The sequence below is a fragment of the Lissotriton vulgaris genome, chromosome 5 (genome assembly GCF_964263255.1).
Source record: "Lissotriton vulgaris chromosome 5, aLisVul1.2, whole genome shotgun sequence".
NCBI classification, from domain to species: domain Eukaryota; kingdom Metazoa; phylum Chordata; class Amphibia; order Caudata; family Salamandridae; genus Lissotriton; species Lissotriton vulgaris.
In genome coordinates this window covers 857,508,751-857,529,895 of record NC_141693.1, presented here as the reverse complement: position 1 = coordinate 857,529,895, position 21,145 = coordinate 857,508,751, and positions in this window count along the sequence as shown.

The window sequence follows — 21,145 nt, the reverse complement described above, 5'->3', positions numbered from 1 at the left end:
CATTCAGATGTGCTCCTTGGATACCAGCTGGGCCGCTAGCAGAACTCTCTGGTTTCCAGTTGAGCTCAAAGGGTTTTACTCGGACTTCAGGCAAATTCCCTGATTACTATCTGGATTCAAGTGCTTCCCAATGGGCTTGCTGACTACCACCTAGATTCCTTGTCTACCAACCTGCCTCCTTGACTGCTAGATAGAGCCGGCTTCCAACTGGGTGCATCGGTCTCAAGGTGGCTTCCAGCTGGGTAGTTTCACTAATGGCTGAACTCACTGAATTCCAGTTGGGTTTCCTGGTTGCCATCCAGGCAATCTGGCTACAAGCTGGTCTCACCGGTAACCTGTTGCGCTCCTTTGAGGCTAACTAGACTCCTTGGCTGTAAGCTGGTCTTCCTGAGTCCCTGTGGTGCTCTGAAGAATCCATTGTTTAACACAGAACTTTACAATAACTATCATTAGAGGGTGGACTTATTTGCTGCCAATTGTGCTCCCTGGTTTCAATGGGCCCCTTTGAGACCAATCCTTGTATTTGTATCACTAGTTGTGCTCCTTGGCCATTAATTGGGCTATCACTTCAGTTCCTTGGCTACCAACTAGGGTCACTGGGTTCTAGTTGACCTCCTTGTTTACTAGCTGTGCTCGTTAGCAAATGGTCCGCTTCTTGCGTACCAACTGGGCTCACTGGCCTGCAGTTCAGATCATTTTCTTGCTAAAAGTACTCCCTGCTTAACATTTGAACTTACTGGTTACAAGATATGCTTCTTTAATACCACTTGAATCCGTGGCTACGGACTTGACTCCTTGACCACTGACTATACTCAATCGCAGCTTGATGTTGGGCTCTTTGCCCGCCATTTGCTCTCCCCGGTCTCTGTTGGGCTTCTTGGTTTCCAGCTGGGCTTGGTTATCTATGGAAATCCCTAGTCATCAGGTTGGCATCTTGGCTCTCAACTGGTCTTATTGGCTTTTATATTAATGGAATTGCCATTAGCAGACATTTTTGCAATGACTTGGCTTCAGTGGCTTCAGGATAGGCTCCTTGACCCTTGGTTGAACTATTTGGCTCTCTGTTAGGCAGACTGACTACTAGCTGACCTCTGTGTGTGCCAATTAAGCTTATTGGTTATTGTTAGGACTCCTTGGGCAACATTTGGGCATCTGTGGTTCCCCCATTCCCTTTTCTTTGCCCTTGCAGTGTCCTGATGCATCCAATGGTTACCACAGCTTATGATCCAAACTCCCAAAAAAAAATCAGAATGCAATTAATCAGACCTTGGGCTTCTTTGCTAGTTGTGTAGTTGCTTGTTGTGTTTCGTTGTTATAGTCTAACTGCTTTTATGGCTATTTGTGCTACTTGGCCTCCACTTAGCCTCACTGGCTGCCAGCAAGATTCACTGATTACTAGCTGGGCTTCCTTTCGGCCCCTTGGCTACCAAATTGGCTCTTTAGCTATCTGTAAGGCCACTTAAGTAATAACAAAGATTGCAGGTTTCTTGTTGAATTTTTTCCCTGCCAGTTGTTCTTCCTGGTTATTACCTAGGCCCCTCAAAAACTAGTTAAGCGCATTGGCTTCTATTACAGCTTAGTGGATAATAACTGGCCTCCTTGGTAGACATTTGGGTCCTTGATTAGGAGTTAGGTATCTTGGCTACCTATTATGATATTTGAATATAACCGAGATATTTCTGTGTCTACAGGGTCCATTTGCCATTAGTCGAGCTACAACCTCACCTAGCTTATTGGTTACCAGCTTGGCTTCTATTTAAATCCACTTGCCATCAAATGAGCTTCCTGGTAAACAGCTGAGCATCTTAGCTTCCAGTTGGGATATTTTGGAACCACCTAGGTTCAAAGATTCCAAACGTGGTTCCTTACCCGTGAGAAGGGCTGCCTGACTACCAGATATTTTATAGTAAACAATTGGGGCCCTGGCGACCAATTTCTCTACTTCACCAACACAGACAATTTATGTGTAAATCAAGTCTCTGTGTAGCCGCACCTTTACCCTACTCCGTTACCCCACCAATGCAGAACCCTTAATTCCTTCTATTCTGGATCCCTGCCCCTCTATCTGTCCACTCATTCCCTCTAAACTGTGTGCTTATTCCCTCTAACCTGGTTCCTCGTTCCATCTAGCCAGACCCATAAATCCCCCTCTAGCATAGAGGGGAATCTATCCTTTCCCATCGGTTCCTCTATTTCGTGAATTTTATCCTCAGCGCCTTGAGGCGCCACTTGGAGTAAAGCGCTACAACAATCACCGTCTTAGAAAGGCACACTAACCACCACTGACAGGTAAGCGCACATACTGTGCCGACCACCTTGTATGAACACGAATGACGACGGTAACACGTGTCACATTACCCGAGTCAATGGTCCTCACTTTGCACCCCAGATGCCCCAACCCACATTGCTCCCGAGATGCTCGAACCTGTGAACTGCGGGCTACAAGCAGATCTCCGCGGCAGGCGCATCAACACACTGCGCTATCTCACCGCCTTATGATCAGCCTCGGTGTGAGGCCCCTCACCTGCACGCCACGCCGAGTCCACATGTCGACCCTGTCCTGAGAGCCGGTCAGCCGCTCCTCATGTGTCCGTGCGTCCGGAAAGGACGGGGTGCCTCCCCCGGTGGAACGCGTTCCGTCTCCCCAAATCACCTACCTCGCAGCCCGGGCATGTCAGTGACGGTCCGCCGCAGGCAGCCAGGTGGAGCGACCAGTCCCCGGAGATCCGCCAGGAATAATCCCAGTTGTAGCCAAGGACCGCGCACCAGCTCGTAACCCCTGCTCGCTCCAGCGGATGGAAGGGAGACAATATCCAGTGAGACGCAGCAGCGGCGAGAGCCCCTTCCTTCAGCCCGAGATGGGTGGCAGCGCCTCTCCTCCCTCGGCAGGCAGGAGCGGGGAGGCAGGGAGGGGTGATGGTGGGGGGAGCGCCGAATCCGTTTGAAGGGAGGGGGTGGGAAATCCGACTCAACCCTCGGAAATGTGACACAGCCCCTTTTGCCTAAGCTCTGGCGCTGCCGCAGCAACTCCCTTGCGTGTGTGTCCTGGTGGTGGTCGCAGCTTCAGACGGGGGACCAGGGGAGCGGCTGATGGCCGAGTCCCTGCAGTCGCATCAGCACCAAGGGTTGGATTAAAGACGCTGCCGGGCACGCTTTTTACTCTCTTATTACAAGTGTGCGGGCCCTGCCTGAGAGTCAGCCCATCATCTGAAAAATGAATTCATTCATTAATAAATACATAACAGTAAAGAAGTGAGCGGGGGCAAAGTTTGCCTTAGAAGCACGCCTCCAGTGACGGGGTCGCCGGTGCCTAGTCTCGATTCCACCTCATGCCTTCCTCCCACCTCCCTTCACTAGCTGCCTCCTTATCTCGCAGGCTCGTTGTCATCACACATTTTTCCAGTTGTCCCCATTTTCCTGCCTTTTATTTCCTCCCTTTCACTCTCTCTTGATCTGGGTTTAAGTCTGATGATGAAAAATAGGTCCCAGTCCCCAAAAATGAATTGCTGTGCCCACCATCTGCAACCATCACCTTAACCCACCGGCACAAATTAAGCACTGCTGAAAGTGTGTATGAGAAGTAAAGCATGTCTAGCGCCAAGTGCTGGTACCATGCCAGAAATATTAAACTATGATAGGAAGAGGTGTGGTGCAGCGGCCAGGGTACCTGACTCCGGACCACGGGGTTCATGGTTCGACCGACAGCGGCAAGTTTGCCCAGCACCATGTGACTCTGGGCAATAGCTCGCTTAATCTTCCCGAGGCCCCCAGCTCCGGGACACCACTTCGGAGGTAGCTGTGCGCTTTACAAATACTGGTATTTCATTTTATTTCATATTTCTTCTGAGAAGTGCTGCTCCAGGCCCATTGAAAGTGTGGCAGCCCTGCTAATAAGTGCTTGCCATTCGTGGGTAGCCCCGTTAAATCTGAAAGGTGTTCAGGAGCCGATACTCGTCCTCAAGGTTTGTCGATCACAACAGCCTGATCTTTAAGATGTTTGTAAACATTTCAAGATCTGAATTTTTCATTGCCTTTTCAGGGTACCTTTTCTATAACCTTACACCCTCTGCTTGAAACTCGTGCCCTCCAATTTCACCTACTGTTGACCTATGATAATGCTGGCTGGTGAACTGACACATGTCAAAGGGAATGTACCTTCCCCTAACTAGGAATATCCCAATCCTTTTATAGTTCCGCCTTGACAGAGCTGGTCCGTGTGTGCTCACCAGAAAGGAGCTTTCAGGAGAGAGAGAAATAAAGAGAGACCTCTGCTCTGCACACCTGTTGAAATATCTTCCTCTTTGCAGGTTTTTCATTTTGCAGAAAGTGTATGTTTGCACTGAAAAGGAGTGCTTTATTTAACCCGGCCATGATCCAGGAAGAGCTGGGCTCACATGTCGTGCAGCAGCCTCCCTCTAGCTAGGCTGGAAAGAAAGTCTGTTTTAACACTTGTTCTGATGTTTGCTGGTGCCCATCATGTCCCCATCCTGCCTGAATATCTCCAAAGGCTACTTTGTTTCTTGTTCCCTTCACGCGACCCTTCCCTCGGCGCCAAAAGAAAATATACACGTTCATATCTACTGTACTGAAGAGCAAGCAGCAAGGACTTTTTACGAAAGGCTCACACAAGGTGCAACCTGAGCAAAGGCCAGCCCTGCTTGTATTGCATTTTTCATTTGCAGAAAAGATTCTGCTCAATTGAGTAGGCCAGACAAGGTTATGGTACCCACCCCTGTCACAGATCTGGGCTGAAACCATCATCGTTCTTTAGCTCACTTCGCCACCCCAGTTCAGACCCATCCACATGCAAATCAGTCTGACCCTGTGCCTCATGGGAACAGTCCAGCCTGGACTGCCAAGCCGGCTCTTCACTGGACCGGAAACAAGTATCCTGGGACTGGTTTCAGGTAACATCCCTCATCAGCCAGGCTAGCTTGAATCCAGTGGCAAAGTGAGCAAGGGACCCAGGTCTGGGTATATCCTGCAAACTTAGGGTGAACAAAGCAAACACAAAGAGATGATGGACAGAGCGCTGAAACTTTTCAGACACTCACCCACAGTCACATATCTGGATTGAATCCATCATCGTTTTTTTAGCTCACTTCGCCATCGCAGTTCAGACCCAGCTATATGCAAATCAGTCTTGACCCTGTTCCTTATGGGAACAGTCCAGCCCGAACTGCCAAGCCAGGTCTTCCCTGGAGTGGAAACAAGCATCCTGGGACGGGTACTAGCCAGTGAGGAAAGCTGGTATGTTTATTATAAAATGTTACGAAAAGGGCAGCAGACCCGACTTATTTACTGTAAAAAGAGTATTTAAAAAAAATATATTCAGTTTTATATAGCACCAACTTGACTCAAAGGTATCAGAGCACTTTAGATAAGCACTTTTTGCATTACAGACATACACATTCATTTTTAAGCAAGAGAGATGAAGTGATTTGTCCAGAGTCACAAGATGTTTGAGCCTCCTGCCAGACTCAAACCTGGTTCCCCAGCTTCGAAGTTGGCCGCTCTGGCCGTTAAGCCACATGCACATCTTAAAGGCAATAGGACTTTTTGGGAGGATTGTTATAATGTGCTATAACCTGTAGCCAGGTATTTTGTTTCATTGAAATCACGGTGAGGGTTTGCGTGTTGGTTTCCAACTCTGACAATCACTGGGACTAAAAGATTTAGACTGTGATAGTCCTTGTTAACTTTGTTCATTGTTTTGCCAATTGTATTCTAGCACATATTTTAAATTTTATAACTGTATGACTGGTGGGTCCATTGAGGGAAGCTTTAAGGGCAAAACAGAATGCTTTAGTTGTTTGTGGTGAAGTGCAATTGGTAATGGTTATATCCCTCCTTGGGTCACCAGGTAAAGTTATGTTCGATGCCACATTTCTGACCTGCCTGTTATGGCAGTTGTGCCAAAGTGAGTAGGGCTAACACATTTAATGTGAGAAGCATATGTTAAAGCTAATAGACTTTTAAGGTCTGATTGCTTTTCCACTGTATAGCCACTATGCAAAATACCATTTCATAAGGAACACCTGCTGATGTGTTTAATTTTGTGTAATTTTGTATTGCAAGCATATGCCTACCGTGTTAGGTGATGGAAATATTTTCTTTTCCACTGTTATTCTTTTACTTTCTCTTCCATTGTACTTGCCGAATTTGTACATATGTATTTTATTATGAATGGGTAAGTGGGTAAATGCAAAGGAGTTAGTGAATGGATGGATGTCTGAATGCAAGATTGAGTGACAAAGTGCCTGTACAATGAGTTATGGAGTGCCTAAACTCACCACTAGCTGAAAAAGCACTTTCAGTTATAAGACAGACCAATTGTCATTGCCATGCTTGTTGTTTATGCTTGTTTTAGGCTTTCAAGTAGCTTGGTTTCATGAGTGATCTATTTTCCACTCATGAAGTCAAATTAGAGAGAAAGTTTTGTCAAGAGCCGCTTACTTTAATTAAGGTTTGTATGAATGCTATTTCATCACCATAAAAAGTAGGTACCTATGCAATTTTCCCTCTCGAACAATCACCTTGTAAGTGCTTAAAGATTTTGCCATGACCCACTTATGCAAGCTCAAAGATGCATTTGACTGAAATATCTCCCGCAAACATCAGGAGTGTCCGCGACCACCTTTTGCAGTTGCACAGCAAATATGCAGCTTCCCATGATTTTCAGTGGGGTTTTTGAAAAGTTTAGTAGTGCTCCCTTCAGCGAAGAGCCTGCACTGCGTTATATTTCAAAAAAAGGAGTGGTGATGAGAAGTCCTGGTACTTCCCTATTAACAGTGGCGGCTCCTCCATTGTGGCAGAGGAGCGTCGCCCCCTTGCTGAAAGCCAGAAGAGGCAAGGACATAAATAAAATGATAATAAAACATTTTTAATATGGTTTTCTTTGGGGTCCTGCAGGCTGCCTGCCAGCCAAGCTGAGCGAGGGGTGCAGACATCCACAATGACGCTGCAGCTGCAGCACCAGGGTGTAGGGGGGGAGTGGTGGGCACTGCTAAATGCAGATGATGGTTTGGCCGGACACAGAGGGCCGGCCAAACTGTCATGCGCACTTAGCCTTTCTCCACTAGCTGTGTTGTTGGTGAAACTAAAACAGGCTTCCAGTCTATGTCTGAGAACCGAACCGAGGCACTCAGACCAATCCCCAATAACATTCCTAGAATGTGAGCGGCGGTGGGATTGGGAGGTGGGAGAATGCACAGTGTACAACGGGCTCCTGACAAGGACACATGGATCGGGAGGAAGGCGGCCGTCGGAGCAGGTAAGTGCAATTTTATTTTTTTGTAATTGTCTTTTTTTGTGTTCCCCTCTCCCTGCTTCACCACTTCACAGAACGAGCGGCCGCTCCTGCTTATTACATGTATGGAAGTCATGCTGAGAAGAAGTTGTACTGGTCCCTTTAAGAATCTAAACGTCTCAGTGTCGAGAACATAACAAACAACTGGCTATTTAAAGCACTTCTAGAGAGAGAGAGAAATTTCTCTTTCCTGCAGCAGTGTGATAGTGAATTCCACCTACATGCGGATACCCACAGTTCCAGTTTTGGCAATTTCTCCTGTGCCCTTCCCTCCCCACACACAGTACATGGGGGCATCACGATGTACACATAATTCTGTAATCTTTCACAATCTACGCATGGCTAGCTTGTGCCTCTGAGGCAGAAACATTGATTGTAGGCATTTACAGCTGCCAAATGACCCATGATGTTTGACATCTTCAGCTGGTTCTGCCTTTATAGTCAAAAGCATGATGAATTCTGGGATATGTAGTTTCTAGAATTGTAAGAATTCGGTCCAAAAACGGTCTAAATACGCCAATAACTAACATAAGTAGACCTTTCACCGCTGTGATGCTCTGCTTATGAGGTTACATATTACAACAGTATTGATATCTGAAATCTATGGCGGTGTAAATGTAAATGTATAGGCATTTATATAGCGCACTACTTACCCGGAGGGTCCCAAGGCGCTTCGACCGCTTCGAAACCCTTCCTGGCTTCCCTGAGAGATGGTCCCTTAATGGGTATCTCCAGGGTGAGACCAGGCATCCCCGGCGGTCTGGTGGGGCTGTTAGTGAAGATAAGGCAAGCTAATGCCCAGAGTTGCCGAGTGTGAACGCTGATCAGAGTGGGCACCGAGGCGAGAGAATTATCGAGTCCGCTGACCCTGGTCCAGAAACCTGCCGCGCCGGGAATCGAACCCTGGTCCCGGGCCGTCCTCTGCTCTCGGGTCTGCCGCCTCTAACCAGTGAGCCACACTACTTCACTAGGTAAGAGTTATACTTATGTCAGTTACGTATAACGTAGAAATTCCCAGTTTTTTCAGGTTTTAAATGGAGGTGCTTTCCATTGAGTGTTTTTTTTAATGTAATTTGAAATCTCACTACCTTTCTCATGTAGAACCCCACTTTAACCTTTGCTTTTTTCCTTGAATTTCTAAGTTTTTTTTAAATGTAGAGTAATATCGCATTATGATACATTTGCAGCCAACGTCTTGCTGCACACGCTCTTGCATCCAGGCTTCCTGACATGCACAGTGGAGAGGTGCAGAGGGTGGAGCGCAGGGTCTGGCATTTGGTGAGTCCCAGCGGCCATCGCCCCACTTGTAGCCAACCACCGCTGGCAGCCAATCCCCCACCGCAAAAGGTCTTCAGCCATCCAGCAAAAGACTGCCACTCCTTTTTTAAATATATCTTTTTTACCCAATGGGACTCAGAGTTGACTACCACCGAAGTACTAGAGGAGCACATAGGGGGACAGGCTGGATCCCACAGGAATTTCCCAATATCGCGATGAGGTCCGACCAGATTCTTTTCATTTTTGGGTAAAGTAAGATCCCTCTGGGACTCCAACATAGTGACCAGGGTGTTAGGGTACCCCTACCCTGCCTCCTTACATCTTAATGTTTTTACATTTTTAAAGCAAACGGACCAAGGCTCCGTGTTCTTTATTAGCAGCCGCAACATTTACTTTCATGTTACGCCCATACAAACAATTCTCTTCCTCCCGCAGGACCATGAGTCCCACAGGTGCGGGTCGGCCGATGGGAAAAAAGCAGCTGCAACTAGTCAGATCACTCCAATTTTTGAAATTGTACCCCGCGGTACTGCAGTGGGAGTCTAGCAGCATCAAGTGTCAATGTATCTATACATTTTGAACCTTAATTTCTCAAAAACCATTGAACAGATTTACACCAAATCGTAAAAGGCATGCTTTCTGGGTAAAGAAATAGATTTCTGCCAAATTTGGTGTATTCCTGTACAGCCCTATGTCTGTATCGTTGTCTAATTTTTTCTTTGAAAAATGCATGGGCATAAAAGTCATTCCAGACCACACCTTTTTTTCTCAGACCCCACTTGATGAAACACCCCAAATCATTCCAGGAAAGAACTGATGTGAACTAATTCTTTAGAAAGGTTCATGAAGATTCGTCAAACAACACCAAAGTTATTAGCAAAACAAATCATGCTCTTCCTACTAAAACTCTGACTCATGTATACCTACACAGTGGCAACAACCACTGTGTAATATATATATATATATATATATATCCACAGAGTCCTCTCAATCGGGTATATATATATATATACATGGATAGATATACCAAAATATAATGAGAGACACCCCTCAAACCAAGGAGAAAGGGGTTCTACAAACCAAAAATGCTCAAAGACCTCCCCGGTTAATGCTTCTAGAAACTCACTCACTCATCAAGTAAAATGGCATCGGTCAATCTAATTCAATACCATGAGATTTGAAAAGAAACATGCAGGGCTATAATTGTATTATATTAAAATTCATACATTAAAAAATCTCATTTAATAAAAACACAAAAACACCAGCATGACAAATACAGTACAAAAGATAGTATAAAAAGGGGACTATTCTCAAGACAGTCCAATTTGCCTTTTGAGTTAAAAAAAAAACTCTCCTAGTGCAAGTGGAACTGGATCTTAATGGCTACATTCAATAACATATTGTCATCGTCCATGCACTGTAAGCCGTGCTATTGTATTCCATTGATGCTTTTCGTTGTTCCTAATGTGTATATACGTCACCTTCTTCACGACTAATAGTGTTATATTTCCTCCCAAATGTATCTTATTTAACATTATTGGAGGACCCACTTTGCTGTTGCCACTTTGTCCAATCCCTTCACTTAATGATGGTAGATGCATCTTTTATGGTACCTGGAGTATCCACATATATTCAATCTTAATCCGCCATCAAAGTTCCATAGGTGAAAAAAAACAGTGTTATAAATCACTGCAGTGAATGAACTGTCACAATGGTACAATCCTTTAGCCATACGTGGTTACAGATGCGAAATCCCTCAACATTTCTCTGACAGAGTTCACAATTCACAATATTTGTAGGGTCACAGCACGTAAAAGTGTCCTCCAATTATGGGGTACACTCTCTTTTAATCCCCTCCTGTTCTTTAGTGTGTGGGTTCACCAGGTCTGTTTTTATTACCCATGAAGCTTGGATAGTGGATTAAGATTGAATATATGTGGCTACTCCAGGTATCATACAGAAGTATCTTCCATTATTAAGTGAAGGTATTGGCCATAGTGGCTAGAGCAAAATGGGTCCCTCATTAATTGTGAACGAGGTACCATTGAGAGGAGGAATACAACTATCAGTCCTGAAGAAGGTGGTATACATATATACAGTGGAGCCACCGATATGCGTCAATTGGATTGGGATTCAGCCATACTTCCATGATACATCAGGGGAGTTACATTTCAGTTTTAATTCAGCTGAACTAAGGTTTCATTAGTGTCAGAATAGAACTGAGTGGTAGATTACAAATTGGCCAGATTTTGTTGCAGGGTTAACAGGTGGCTGGAATGAACATTTCTGAGGTGGGCATGTAAATAGGCAAAATACTGTCAGTTATAGATCAATATAGCCAGTGGCTGAAGTAAGCTGGTCAATTGCCCCTTGCTGTATGCTGTCATGTATGGAAGCAGAGTGAGAATGATGTTCGACCGAGACCAGTGGGGGAAGAGGGCTGATCCAAAGCCTCTCAATGGATGTTAATGTAAGTGTTTATATAGGTGAGTATTTTTTATTAATGAACTATTATTGCATGAGCCAGTCTGACAGCTAAACCTGTGAGTCCTCCTAATCAGGTCTAGCATGGATGATCACAGTGCATTCCTCTACCCTTATGTTTTGTCAAAGCGGATAATAAACACCCAAATCCTTGCCTACTAGAACAATTAGAGAGATTCAAACACAATACCTGCCAATTGGCTTTAATATATCCCTCTAATAATAAATAAGTCAGGCCTATGATATCTGAAATACATTTTCCCACAGAACCAAACAGGCATATATACTTTAAAATTGGCTTGTTCCATAACCAAATCAGGGCTACTGTATTGGCCATAAGATTTCCTACAACACATACATTAGTTATAGAGCCATTAATTTAGAAATATGTACACAATCAGAATATTGGACTGTTGAGAACTCCATTGAAAACAATGGAGCAATCCGGGCTTATAATGGCTGGTAGAAGCCCAGAGCATCAACATTCCAATGTTTAACACAGGCCTCCCGGAGCTTGAGGGGAGTTCAATTCCCTCTGGCTCTATGAGGCCTTTGTTTTACGAATTAGAACATTCTGCCCTCTAGGGTAAGAATGTTCTAATAGCCTTAGAAGTCTCTGTAGTGGGCTTTACCGGCAATTAAATGCCCACTCCCTCGTTAAATGTCCATGCCTTCGGCTCAGGCCTTCAATTCGTGGAGTGGGCCTTTAATGGTGGGTAGAGCCTGCTAGGGTGGGCTCTAATTCTATATTAGAGTCAGCAAAACAAAATACAACCCTCATTGGGGGGGCCTAGCAAGTATTATAAGAATGCAATATTCCATGCCCATGTTTTATCAGGGAGGCAAACTCGGACCCTTGCCAATAAGGTTCATCAATGAGGTTCCACGTAACAAGGTGCCAATAACACCGTATATTACAAATCTATCCTTAAATGCCTATTGTCAATAACATATGCTTTTCACAACACATATAATAGTCCCATTGGGTTTATAGTAACTTTAAATATTATATGAATCCTTTTCTAACCTTGAATTAGCACTATAATCAACCGAGTCCTGCCATATTAGCAAAAGCTTTCCCACAAGGTAGACAGTTCAATAAAAGTACTCTTTTTCAGCTACAACACACAGCTTCTGCCTCACCAAATGCTTTACTCTAGGATAGTAACATCTGGTCGAGCCAAAGCCCTGTGCTCAAAAGTACTACTGAATGCTCAGTTTTGTTGATCACATAAGGCCTGTGGCCACTCTGTCAATCTAGATCGAAAATACTTTCCAAGCCCTTGATTTTCCTTTCCACATAAAATGCTCCAAATCTTTCAAGTTAATGCTTTAAATATCCTTATGTTTTCAAACCCTCAAGAATAACACAAGAATCGCTAGGCAGTACATAGTGAAAAGAACAGTGGTCCCTAAGCATTAGATATACATACAATATTCAAAGAAACATAATAGTCCCCAGTGTTGGTTCAATTGACAATTAACTTTTATTAGAATTGTAAAAAAAAAAAAAAAATTACGACAAAAGTAGGGAATCTACCCCCCGCCAGGGTAGTTCCAAAAAAGTGTTAAAAAGGACAAAACAATCAACATACAGGCAAAGAAAGAAGGTGTGACCAGTAATTATACACAGAATAAGGATCACTTATTTCAGAAACAAAAGCACTTCTGCACCCAATCGAAAAGTGTATACAGAGTCTAAGGGGTCAGAGTGTAGGTCGATGGCGGCTGGATCCCCTAACAATCTGGGATCCTTGTATTTCCTTTCCACATAAAATGTTCAAAACCTTTCAAGTCCATGCTTTAAAAATCCTTATGGCATACATTTCATTTCTCCCGATTAGTCAGAAAATCATGCAGATAGCTGGATTTTAGATCTTTTTCGGTTAGTTTATTTGGTGTACGACGAAAAAAAAAATATTCAGAATATGAACAGCATGTATTTAAAAAATACCCACCTTTTTCCTGGGCATAAAATACTGTTAATTATATAATGCAAATGACCATTTATTGTTCATTTCTTTCATAAACTATTTCTGCTCATGGGATGGTATTTCTCAAATGTATTCACGAAGGAACGATTCACGAGGAGCAAGAAAATATATAAGCTGCCCAATAATAGAGTTTTTGATGAATAGACTGCCTGCAGCTGCAGGAAGAAGAAACCACACCGGTCCCCACGAAAACAAATCCCGCGACATCTCCGATTACCCTCCAGGAAAGGAGCATATTTCAGTCATTTTAAACTGTGGGAGAATGTGGACGCTTGTCTGCTGGTCTGTGTTGTTGCAGGGGTTAAAAGGTGGAAGGTCAGGGCATTAATCAGTGACCAGGGAGCAGCAGAGACTGGCTAAGCCTGGGCTGAAATATGAGGCTGCTGTCATGGGAACACGAAAGAAAGCAGGCCCCAGTTAAAGGGGCCGAGAACACAGGCAGCAACATGGCGGTTTCTTGTAATTAAAGGTCTGCAGAAATGCTCTGTTCTGTTTGTCCACGCGCACCCTCCCCTCCTTCTCCCACACAACAGTATTTGATGTCTTTAATTGGAGTGGGCGGGGAAAGGCACACAAAACACTGAAAGGACAAAGGCTGCGAGGGTCCTTGGGGGTTCCTACGGACAAACAACGGAGCGTAGGTTAGGAATTCCGAAAATTACCCTTTGCGAATCCTAGGACATTAAAAACGGACCCCTTGGGAGAGGATGGAAGTATGGGGGTGGCACAAACGAGGGAGAGCAGAATGTCTTTAAATTAGGCTGATGGACTTTTCTACCTGGCACTACCTTGCACATTTACTTCGAGCCACACTGGGATTTGTTAGGAAGCTGTGCCGTGAAAGTTAGCTCGTGTGCCATGGGCTACTGGAGAAGCAGGGGCCGGCTGACCTTCCAGAAAGCATTAACCCGTCTGGAATCGTTTTATTTCTTGTACCTTTATATAGCTGGACCAGACCCAAAGGTATTGGAGCGCTTTACATGAGCAAGTTACTTTACACAAGGACACGTTCTTTTTTGTTAGGCACGGGGAGATGAAGTGATTTGCCCAGAATCACAGGATATTGAGCCTATGCCGAGGCTTGAAGCTGGTTCCCCAGCTCCAAAGTCGGCAGCTCTGGCCGTTAACCTATGTTACAAAGTTTACTCTGACACCTTCGGGTAAAGTTCGCGCTATATAAAATTGCATAAATAAATACTTCTGTGTACCGACAGTGGCGGCTCCTCCGCTATGGTGGAGGAGCATCGCCTCACTGATCAAAAGGAAAATTAAAATGATAATAATGTATCGTTATTATCATTTCATTTTTCCTATTGCAGTCAGTGGCTGGGCAGGGAGGGGCGGAGCTGGCCAGAGCAGGGGGAGGAGTGGTGTGCCCGCCCTAAGTGCGCATAACTGATATGGCGCATTCCTATCTTTTTTTCCCTTTGTTGGGGCACAAAAGGCTGCCATGCACCAACACAGGCACCCACCCTTGTGCCATGGTGCAAGGGTGTCTGCATTGTAGGGGTGATTGTTTTTGTGCAGTAAGGTACACCTTCTTGGCCCAAAAAAATGATGAGGCTTGTTTTTGCCGCTTTGTATGTCTGCTGCAGAATGTAGCATAGCCAGCTCCCCCGCTATGTTGGAGGAAGCTCCCCCCACTGCTGAATTGCAGAAGTCAGAAGGAAAATAAAATAACACTAAAACAACTTTATTGTCATTTTATTTTTACTTACCATCCGCAGGGTCTAGGGCAGGACAGGACCATGCCGCATCGTCACACAGTAGGGGGAGGAGGGGTAGGCATTAAAAGTGCACATGTCGGTTTGGCCAGACATCCACGGCCAGCCAAACCAACATTCGCAGTAGGATATCTCCAGGTTGTTCCAGTGCTCAGGGGCAAAGGCTCCCAGACTCTGCTGGAGGGCAAACCGACCCATTCTGCCCAATCCCAGCGCTTCTCTCATGCTGGGATTAATAGCTTGAGAGAAGCACTGGGATTGCGTGGGGTCTGGAAGCCTGTGCTCCTGGGAATTGTAGTGCTGGAATGGGAGCAGAGGAGTACTGAGGCTCCGCATGGGAGCAGAAGCCACTGCTGGAATGCAGCACACATAGAAAAAGGAAAATTGAGGTGAATAAAAGGTATTTCTACTCGTTGCACCTCCCTTACTCCTCCTGTATCTAATGATGTCCACCTTTTTCTACTATACATTTTATGTATATAACTTTAATGAACATCTTTCATATGTGGAGTTTATCGCCCCCTCCTTTCCCATCTCTCCTTCTATGCCTTTCCCATAGGTATGCTTTTAAATTTGAAATAGAATATGATGCTTAGAATGTATGCCCTTTAGTAAAACCGATGCACTTTAAGCGTTTTTGCGCATTGCACTTTCTCCAAAGACCTCTTATCTTCCCCTGAACAGATAATGTGGCCTGGAATGCCCTTTAATAATGCTGCTTGTACTTTAAAACTTTTGTATATTGCACCTTTGAATGATGAGTTGTTGAACGTGGATTTGGTGCATTTCATATTTGGGTTAAGCTGTTCAGCATGTATCTTAGGCACGTTGATCAACATGTTTTAGTATGTGTATCTAAATATGTTGTTCAGTATTGTACTTCAAAAATGCTGGTTGCACTTTATGATAATTTGCACATTGCATTTTTTGAAAGATCCCTTTATGCCTAACAACTCCCGTTCCTTTAGAGAAAATGTGAAGCACTTTAAAAATCTGTTGCACTTTAAGAACACAGCAAGCATTTCTATGGATGAGCTTGTAATATAATTAAGGAAATGTTTGCTTTTAATAAAAAGGGTTGTCATGTTCCATGTTTTTTGTGTGAACTGGATGGCAGCATCCACCACACTCAACCCAATCTAACCCACTGTACTTCAGTCTACCCCACTCCACTCCAAACTACCCCAATCTAACCCACTCCGCTCCAATCTACTACACTGCACCTCAATCTACCGAATCTACCTCTGTTCAGTTCACCCCAGCCCACCCACGACGAATCTACCAGTCCCGACTCCAATCTAACCTACTCCAAACTGCCCCAATCTACCCCCTCAACTCCACTCCAATCTACCCCACCCACTCCAATCTACTCGACTCCATTCCACCCAATATAACCCACTTTACTGCACACCACTCTAATCTACCCCAATCTACTCCACACAACCCCAGTCTATCCCACTTCACTCCAATCTACCCAATCTTCCTCTTTCCAATCCACCCACTCCATCTCACTCCATTCACTGTGCTCCACTTCACCTCATTCTACTTCACTTCACTAGAACCCAATCTACCCCACTTAACTCCAATCTACCACTCCCCAGTCAACCTGAATCCACCCCACTTCACTCTACTTCAGTCCACTCTACCGCAATCTACCCCAGTTCACTCCACTCTACACCAATCTATGCTACTCCACTCCAATCTACCCCACTCCACCCCAATCTACCCCACTACACTCTACTCCAGTCTGCCCAAATCTACCTCAATCCACCCTCCCACCCCACTCCAATCTATCCCACCCTACTTCACCCCAATCTACCCCACCTCACCCCAACCTACCCAATTCCAATATACCCCACACCATTCCTATCTACCCCATTCTACTCCACTCCGCTCTACCAAAATCTACCCCACTCCACTCCAATGTACCCCACTCTGCTCAACTTCATTGTACCCCATTCCAAATCTAACATAATCTACCACCACTACCATCTACCCCACTCCACCCGAATCCACACCAATCCACCCCATCCCATTCCAAGCTACCCCACTCCATCCCACTCCCATATACTCCTCTCCAATTTACCCTAAGCTACCCCACTCCATCCCACTCCACTATACTCCACTCCAATCTACCCTAATCTACCCCACTGTCCCCAATCTACCTCACTCAACTCCAGTCTGTCCTCACTCCACTCCCATCTACCCAACTCTACCCCCTCCAATCCACTCAACTCTATCCCATCTGAATCTACCCCACCATACTCTACTCCAATCAATAACATTCTACCCCAATCTACCCCACTCCAAACTACCCCAATCTAACCCATTCCAGTGTACCCCTATGTACCCAATTCCAACTACAGCAATCTACCCAACTCCACCCCAACTCACCCGGTCCCACTCCACCCCACCCCACTAACCTTTAGCCATGCTGAACAGCACCCAGACTGGTGTACAACATGGCTAACACACATTGTCAAAGCCCATAGCTATTGGACAGGCAAGACCTATTGTTTGCCAGTGCTTGTTTAATAACACTACCGCAAAAACTGCTGAACAGAATCACACCAGATTTGGCATAAAGCTAGATCTTGGTCCAGAAAGCATGCTTTTTGTGATCCTATGTAAATCTGTGTAGTAATTTTTGAGAAATTAAGGTTCACAAATATTTGTATATCTGGATGTTCGGGTTCAAGCGAATCTCGCAGGAGTCCCTCAAACCCAATTAAAAAAATCTAAGTTTTATGATTGGCCAAGGTTTTTTTTTTCCCCTTGCACCAATTAGTTCCCATGGGAGACAAGCTCCCACGAGAGCAAGCGCTCTGATTGGCTGCCTGCAACATGAGACAAAATGTTGTAGGAAGCCTTTACTGGACTCAGGGACTTAGTCCTCTGTCTTGAGATTCATTTACACAAAAAATATATGGGGCAGAGTAGGAATACTCTACCCCATTGGCCAGCAATGCCTCTGGGGTCAAAATATTTAAAAAAAAATTTAAAACGCCACGTTTGTTAAAAATGTAATTGCGGCCTGGGGCCGCTGTGATTAACCAAGGGCAGGGGTGTGTGTGGCCCTCCTCCCCTGAGCCTCATTAAGGGGTCACGGCCTCAAGAACAAGGGAAGAGGCACACAGCCACTCTCCCTAGGCGATTATGGCTCAGGGGACCCCTGAAGCCCGTACAATATCTAAGGGCCCCCAAACCTCACTGAGGCCTGGGAACCCCAGACCATGGGATTGAAAAAAAGTAAAGAGGAGGGGGTGCATAGTCCCCCTTTCTGTACTAGTAAAGGCCACTGGGACCCCAGACCAAGGGGACAACATCTAATGATAGGCTAGAGTTACGTGCAGCCCCTTCCCAGAGCCTCTAAAAATCCACAGGGACCCCATCCTCTGGGGCCGGCTCTACTGTGATGTCCCAGGGAACCCACCCCTAGACACCGTTGTCCTGTCTGCAAGAAAGCGGGCAAGGAAATTTGTCTGCTGTCACCTTGCGGGAGCTTTGAAAATAATGGTTGCCCTTGAGTGCAATTTTCTGTACTTTCAATATGGCCTTCATATTGCATCTATATGCAACTTGACAGCCATCTTGGAGTCCCATTTTCTTTTTTTATACTTCCAAAATGTTAATCGCTTTTCTTCTAGCTTTTGATGCAACACAACAGGTGTCTTGGAAGTGTAGAAAAAACACTGTAAGAAAGCTTTACAGATGCTTTTGATACAAAGGTACACATTTGGCCCAAAGAAAAATACCTAAGACAAAAATCATTGGCACAGCTGTAGTAAAACAATGACAGGCAGCGAAATCTATTGGCTTTTCCAATCCTTCTAAGACCGTCCACAAAGTTGAGGCCCAAAATGTACTAATATTTTGCCTAGTTTTGTTTTTGCCCTTTTTAAAATTCTTTTTCCTTATTTCAAAGATAGACGTGCACAATGCATGTGAGGGGGGACCTGAAGCTACTTTTTCCTAACAGTACCTCACTTTTTAACTTTCTGATGATACATAAAATGGCTCATTAACTGCTCAGGTTTTTATCTTAATATGGGACCTAAATTGGTAATTGTTATAGTTCCCTATGTTGCTGTTTTATAAAGTCAAAAAACAAGGTTGGTGGAGGGACTAAAGGGAAAATTATTTAAAGACCAAAGGACAGACAAACCCCTTATTCACAGTATAACAATACAAAAGGACTGTCAATGGTCTGTACAACTAATGGGGGCAAAGAAAAATGTGACGGACTCTGTGTCTACCTATAAAGTGTGTACAACAAAAAGGAAATGAATCCCATCAGCCCACCCATATGGCAGAGCTTCATCATCTGGGATAGAACCAAAGAGGGTCCGGTTAAGGAGCCACACACCTGTTGGAATTATGTGGGATGTTAAATTGCAGTGAGAAAAAAGTGTGCAAAAAGAATCAAAAAGTGAGATGTAAAATTGGCTACCATGATTAATACCATCCGTAATAGACAGCTATTGTGTCAAACTGTTTCACACTCATTTTAATCTTGACACCATGATTTTCCATAATAAAGTTTTCCTTGAATCATGGTAGCCAATTTCACATCTCACTTTTTGATTCTTTTTGCACACTTTTTTCTCACTACAATTTAACATTCCACACCATTCTAAACTGATTTGACTTTTGGTACGATCCATCAGTGGTGGTTCCTTGGGTTTGGAGAAGCACATAATTCCAACAGGTGTGTGGCTCCTTAACCGGACCATCTTTGGTTCTATCCCAGATGATGAAGCTCTGCCATATGGGTGGGCCGATGGAATTCATTTCCTTTTTGTTGTACACATTTTACAGGTAGACACAGAGTCCGCCACATTTTTCTTTGCCCCCATTAGCTGTTTTATAAAAGCCCACATTTTGCCAATGGATTCCTACAGCGACCTAGAGCCTGCCTCTTTTTATTGACCCAAGTGAAGAAAACAACAAACCTTCTCGGGGTCCCACTGATACTTGGTCCTTTTAAACCAACAAAGAAGAAATTGGCACAGAAGCTGTAATATAAAATAAACATTTATTAAACCTCAGATGAGGGAGACTACGTCACACAGAAGCCTTAGCAAATGAATGAGGCAGTCTAAGGAGTACAAAAAACTGGGGCCATTATATATGCTTAGGATTACATAGTCAGCATAAGACCAAGGGGCAGTCCTGGCTCATGTAAGCATGCAAAATGACTAATATGGACATGAAAGATCTGCTTGCTCAACAAAGTGAGAGGAGCTAACAGTGGCTGTTTTGGCAAACACATCCTGACATTTACATACTAGGAACAGTTGCAAGCACAGCTGCAAGCTCAACTGAGTATGTGCGAAGGTGGAAGATGCTAAATATAGTTCATTTCTAGGCAGATTACAAGGGAAGTCAACACTGAGGGAGGACAGAGCACATGGCGAGCACGTGGCAGCACATGGCTAACTAAAATGGCTGTACAAAAGGGGCTGGTGATGGACGGAGAATCTGAACTAATCAAACACTCACACCCAGTCAACAGATCTGGGTTTAATCCATCACCGTTCTTTAGCCCACTCTGCCACCCCAGTTCAGACATGGCCATATGCAAATCAGTCTGACCCTGTGCCTCATGGGAACAGTCCAGCCCGAACTGCCAAGCCATGCCTTCCCTGAACTGGAAACAAGCTTCCTAGGACCGGTTTCTGGCATTACAGCCATCTTCAGCCAGGCTTGCTTGAATCCAGTGGCAAAGTGAGCAAGGGACTAACGTCTGAGCATACCCTGCCAACTTATGGTGAACAAAGCGGTACAAAAGGGGTGGTGATGGACGGAGCATCTGAACTAACCAAACACTCACACCCAGTCAACACATCTGGGTTTAATCCATCACCGTTCTTTAACCCACTCTGCCACCCCAGTTCAGACATGGCCATAAGCAAATCAGTCTGACCCTGTGCCTCATGGGAACAGTCCAGCCCAAACTGCCAAGCCATGCCTTCCCTGGACCGGAAACAATCTTCCTAGGACCGGTTTCTGGCATTACAGCAGTCTTCAGCCAGGCTTGCTTGAATCCAGTGGCAAAGTGAGCAAGGGACTCATATCTGAGCATACCCTGCCAACTTATGGAGAACAAAGAGGTACAAAAGTGGGTGGTGATGGAAGGAGCATCTGAACTAATCAAACACTCACACCCAGTCAACAGATCTGGGTTTAATCCATCACCGTTCTTTAGCCCACTCTGCCACCCCAGTTCAGACATGGCCATATGCAAATCAGTCTGACCCTGTGCCTCATGGGAACAGTCCAGCCCGAACTGCCAAGCCATGCCTTCCCTGGACCGGAAACAAGCTTCCTAGGACCGGTTTCTGGCATTACAGCTG